The sequence below is a fragment of the Rattus norvegicus genome, chromosome 12 (assembly GCF_036323735.1).
Source record: "Rattus norvegicus strain BN/NHsdMcwi chromosome 12, GRCr8, whole genome shotgun sequence".
In the NCBI taxonomy this organism is placed as follows: domain Eukaryota; kingdom Metazoa; phylum Chordata; class Mammalia; order Rodentia; family Muridae; genus Rattus; species Rattus norvegicus.
In genome coordinates this window covers 43961311-43967145 of record NC_086030.1, presented here as the reverse complement: position 1 = coordinate 43967145, position 5835 = coordinate 43961311, and the positions used below count along the sequence as shown (strand labels likewise).

Genomic DNA, 5835 nt, shown 5'->3' with positions numbered 1-5835 from the left:
TATGCATTGCCCCAGTCATGTCCTGTGAATTGGCCGTGTGTGGGTCTGCATGTGTGTGTGTGTGTGTGTGTGTGTGTGTGTGTGTGTGTGTGGTGCATGCGCAGTTGTGTACAGTGTAAGTAGAGCAGTGAGTGGTCTGGAGTCTGTGAACAGCATCCTGACCCACCTCCCAGGAGTCCAGGCATCCACGAACTTAGATAAACTTGCCTTTCTGGCTTCAGCTTCTCACTGTCCTTGTCAATGAGAGTGGTCGCTAACGTATTTGTTGGTCCCACATCCTGGCTTTGTCCATCGGGAGATCCCAGCAGGGAGGTAAACATGACCAGAGCCCTGTCTCTCCATTGCTTGATGTTGACTGGATTCCCCACAGGGGAGGGGGGCACCAACCACCGGAACCCCCCTTGCCCTCAAAGCAACTCCTCTCAGAGGCACCCCGGAGCTAGCTCAAACCTGGACAGACGTTCTCTTTGTCTTCCTTCTCTGATTTCCTTGGGTACCGTTTGCTTGTCAGGCTTGCTGCCCTGCACCTGTGGAGACTACTGTTGTGGTCCTGTCTTAAGTGTGAACTCTGGGATGCACAGACCTATACGAGTGCAGATTCCCTTTACGGAGCACCGAGGTACTCGGTGGCCTTGAGCCAAGATGCCCAGGGCATGTCAGATTTCCTAAGCAGGACTTCTCTAGACATCTCTTGGTAGAAACCCTAAAACACAAGCTTTCAAAATTAAATCGAACCCTTCAGTTCCTAATCTCAAAGGATACCCACAGCTGCTACGGGAATCTTTGCCACGGTTTATGTCTAAATGCATACTTTGTACTTGTTCATAAATAAAAATGGAATCCACTCTATGCTATTTTACGCCTGCTGTATTTGGGGCAGGCTGCATTCTTAACCCTTTCTCTTCCTCTGATTTTACCCAATGGGGAGAGAAGTCTTTGTAAAAACACAGATAGGTTCCAGGCATTTTCCAAGGCCGGAGCTGAACTGCATCCAGCATCTTTGGGGACTGGCTGCGTTGTCCCCCAAATCCTGAGAAGTCAAGAATACTGGGCATATTGTTGATTCTCCAAAAATCACTATTGCACATATAAAAGAATAAAAAAAAAAAAAAATCCCTGCCCTAGAGGCCTTGCAGGAGTATCTGCTGTTTCGTGTGTACATCAGTAGGTGGCAGAGAGGAGAGAGGCTTTGTGTTCTGACCTGTGAACATCTGATTAGTAGTAGCCTAACACTCCCTGATAAAGGGAGCCTGAGATGACCCCAGACCCTCAGAGACCCTGGGCACCACTAAGGGGAGCGAGTGGAGGAGAGAGAGAGAGAGAGAGAGAGAGAGAGAGAGAGAGAGAGAGAGAGAGAGAGGCAGAAGGATGTAGGCACAATGAAGAGAGGCAGAACTGGAGACTCAAGGGTAGCAAGGAACAGCCTGATGTGAGTAGCCAGTGATGTTACCTGGGACCATGGTGGGATCCTGGCCTGTGCTGTCTCTAGGGGCCATGTCTGGGTCCGTGACCCTGCAGTAGCAGGGTTCTGCTACCACCAGTGGCCAGGCAGGTGTCCCTGGTCTGATCTGCTACCCGGGGACATGTTGATGTCTGAGGGCTGTGCAGAACTCTTCACCTGATCATGGGACAGCTGGCCCTGTAAGGGGAATATGAGAGTAGGAGAACTGATCCTGCCTTTAGCCAGGTGTGGCACTTGGGAGAGTGGGCCCACCCATTGCGGGAGTTGTGGGTGAGTTGGTCCAAGGGTATGAGCATAGGAGAGCTGGCCCTGCCGCTACCTTCCTTGTGGTGGCATGGATGAGGGACGGATCCCCTTCTCTTTGCTCTCACCACCTGAGTTGGGCAGGAGAGCTGGCCCTGCCCTTCCTCTGCTGCAGCACCCTCCTCCTGCAGCCCCTGCACCTTACCTGGGCAGCACAGTAGAACTGGCCCCGAGGGTGTGTGTGAACATGAGAGAGCTAGTCCAGCAACTTTTTCTTGTGGTGTGGCAACTTGCTTGAGGGAGAGTTGTCCTCCCACAACCTCACCCCTTGCCATCTATGGCAGGCAGGAGATCTGGCCCAGGGTCATGAAAGTGGGACAGGGCTACCTAGCTGCAATACTTAGGAAAGTGGGTTCTGCATCCCCCTTGGGCAGCAAGGTAGAGCTGGCCCTGATTGCAGGGGTTGCTGGTGAGTCAGCCCTGAGCAGGAGAACCAGTGGGCTGACTAGCTCAGATACTTCTCAGGCCCAGATCCAGGGCTTTAAATTGGCTAACCCCAACATCTACTCCATCTATGAACTGCTGGAATACATGGAGGGGCCAGTCCTACAGATCCAGACTACAGGATCTCCATGACACAAGGCAACAACAGCACATCTGAGAGGAGTTCAAACATCCAGTGTTGATAGAGTAACAGAAGTCAGTGGGGCCTTGTACCAGACCAATGACTCATTGCAATGAACATTTGCAAGCAAAGAAGAGTGGACAAGTGGGTACGCTGTGTGACACACTGTGTGACACATTGCTGTTTCCATGAAGAGGTTTTTTTTTTCTCTGTTGGGGGGTGTTGCCATGATGGAGGGCAGGTGGGGGGGGGGAGGAATGAGTGGGACTGGGAGGTCTGTGATGTGAAGCTCACAAAGAACCAATAAAAAGAATAAAAAATGGTGCTGGTGTGATGACTCAGCCATTGAGAGGACTTGTTGATCTTCCAGAGGACCTGGGTTTGATTCTCAGCACTCACATGGTGGCTCACAACCGTCTGTAAGTCCATTGGGTTCCAACACTTCTGCCCTACGTGCATTCGGCATGCGAACGATAAAGCTACATACATATAGACAAAACACCATAAAGATAAAAATAAATCTTTAAAATTTTAAAATGAGAAAATAAAAGATCTAAGGAAGGCTCCAGGGACCAACATCAATTCTGAAAAGGCAGGATGGGGAAAGAAAATCCATGACTGGAACAGCGCGTGACCGACCCCCATCAGCAAGAGCCTCTTCCGCACGGTGGATTTTTAAAAAGATTCAGGGACCTAAGTGTGAAGATGTCCCTAAAAGTTGCTTAACAGCCTCTGTTTGGAGCTGTGCTGTCTCCCATAGGCACATGCAGCTCCCCTCCCCCATGCGGAGCACAAATCTTCCTGGTGGGTGTGGATCTGGACGGCCCTTCAGCTCCTTGGGATCCGTCCCTGGCATCCAAAGCGGCCTGGGTATTTTGCCCGAAGTCTGTGCTTAGCGCTAACCCAAGACAAATAGTCTTAAGGCAGCTCACCAGTTGGTTCAGCTGATTTATTTGACACAAATAAGCTCACTGACCTGATTTAGCATTGCAGGGGACCACAGACCTAGTCAGGCATGATCTTAAGGACCTCGCTTTTGGCTGCAGCCAACGCGGCTCAGGGCTGGTGTCTGGCGGCGCGCATGCTGACAGTTGCTGGACTTTGCCACTTGGTGGCGCCAGTTGCATAGGCTTTTTTCTATCCCTAATGCGAGCCTGATGTTGATTGTGGTTCAGGCTTCCCCAGGATGCCCCCGCCCCCCCCAAACAATGACTATGAGTAGAGAGCTATCTGCTGGAGCAGCAAATCAGGACTCCTTCATAGGCCTGGCATTTTGGGGGACCAGGGCCCTCACAGAGGAGAAAATAGAAAAGAGCTACTGTCCTTTGGCACACCCTTCTCAGCCTCGGTCCGGGCCAGGACGAAACGTCCTTCAGTGACAAACCTCCTTCAGTGACAGGGAACAGGAACATGAAGGAACCTTTGCTTTAGCAGGGGGTGAGGGTGGGATTACCCTCCACGGTGAAGAGAGCTTCTTGCCCCTACTGCGTAGGAAGTGGGGGTCCTCAGTGGGGTCCTTGGGAGTAGCAGCTTAGGCGTTTGCCCTGAAATTTGTTCTTTGGCCCAGGGTTGGAACTACTGTTTAAGCAAAAGTTTACACTTAAAAAAAAAGAGTTATTATTTTTAGTTATGTATATGTGTGGTGGCGGTGTCCCATGTTAGCTCGAGGCGTCGGACGCCCTGGAGGCCACCTGACATAGGTACGAGGAATCGAACTTGGGTCCTCTGGAAGAACAGTACATGCTCTTAACGACTGGACCATCTCTCCAGCTTCCTTTTCTTTTCTTTCTTTCTTTCTTTCTTTTTTTTTTTTTTTTCTTTTTTTCGGAGCTGGGGACCGAACCCAGGGCCTTGCGCTTTCTAGGCAAGCGCTCTACCACTGAGCTAAATCCCCAACCCCTCCAGCCTCCTTTTCTATCCACTGGTCATTGCCAGGAAGGGATTTAGGAGAATGTCCTAGAAGGGGAAGTTAGCATTTTAGGCCAGCTCTGGCAAGTGGGCTGCATCTTACCGTCCTGTGGTCCTTGTTATGAGAGAGAGAGAGAGAGAGAGAAAGAGAGAGAGAGAGAGAGAGACTATCATACATAGCTGTCTCCAGCTAAGAGATCTGGGAAAATAACTGCCGTTTGAACGGCTCAGTCTATGCTGTGGTGGTGCTAGTTAACCAATACTCGGTCTTCGGAAGGGCCAACTTCCCAGTTGATCTCCAAATTCAGAGAAAAGCTACCTCCTTAGTTTCCTTGGCCCTGCTGTGTCTCTGTGTACCTTAGCCTGAATGTCTTTCTGCGAATGGTTTAAACGGTAACCTCTGGGGGTCTTTCTACTGTATTTTAGGATTGAAGGTGGCTCACACGACCTGGAAAACATTGACCTAAGCCAGTCACTGGAGGGAGACAGCCCACCCCACCCCCCAGTGCAGCATTCAGTAATGTCTGGAGGCTTTTGATTACACATCTTTATGAGTACGTGGACATGTGTGTGACATGGAATTATTGTAGAGGCCAGAGGACAGCTTGCAGTAGGCTGTGGTCTCCCGCTGTGTGGGTCCCAGGGATTGAACTCAGTTCCTCAAGCTTGACTGCAAACCCCTTTACCTGCCGAGCCAGCCCTAAGAATGTGTTTTTTTTAACGACTCAGGAATACGTGTTCAGGGATGCCACTCGTGCTGATGGTGGAGGCCACACGGGTCCCCAGCATCTCCCAGTGCTCTCAGGCCAGCCCAGCCCCAAGAACTTGGGTCCAACATCAGCAGTGCAGAGGCCGGAAGCCCCAGGATCTGCTCTGGGACTTCCCGTGAATGTGGCGCTGCGGCGTGCCCTTGGAACTTGTTCAGGAGATCCTCTGTTGTTAGATACTTGGATCCCTTTTGCTTTTGGCTGCTATGAATCACGTTGCTTTGAAATTCGTGTGGTTGCGTGTGGGCTTCAGCTTTCCTGGAGGTCCTTAGCAGTGGGATTGCTGGATCCGATTTAGTCGCTCCGTGTTTTGAGGGACCTGCCAGACTTCCAAAGTCATTCTGTTTGTCGCACCCTGAAACTCAGTTTGGCCTTAGAATTGTTAAGTAATGGAGCCTGAATTCGAACTCCTGATCCTCCAGTCCCCAGAGGCTGGGATTACAGGCTGTGCCTAATACACCACTGTATTAGATGCTTTTCTGTTGCCGTGATGAGAACCACTGTGACAAAGTGCACTTAGAGAAGAAAGAGTTTGATTTGGCTCTCTGATCCAGTGGGATCAGAGTCTGTTTTAGCAAGGAGGCGTGACGGGTACCTTGCTGGGAGCAGGAAGCTAACTAACGGTTCACAAACAGAAGTGATGAGAGGCTTTTAATCTCAAAGCCCGCCCCACTGAGGTACTTCCTCTAGCAAGGCCTCACTGTCAAAGCCCCGCCCCCCAAAGCATGATGTACTTCCTCTAACAAGGCTGCACTGTTAAAGCCCCGCCCCCCAAGCCCCACCAATTGAGGATTAAGCATTCAATATCCGAGCCTATGGGGGACATTCTG

At 50.8% G+C, this 5835-nt stretch overlaps 1 pseudogene; it reads left to right on the top strand.

The window, feature by feature from the left end:
* Positions 1-1115: 1115 nt before the first annotated feature.
* Positions 1116-1234, top strand: LOC120096118 (small nucleolar RNA SNORA17; annotated as a pseudogene).
* Positions 1235-5835: the final 4601 nt, after the last annotated feature.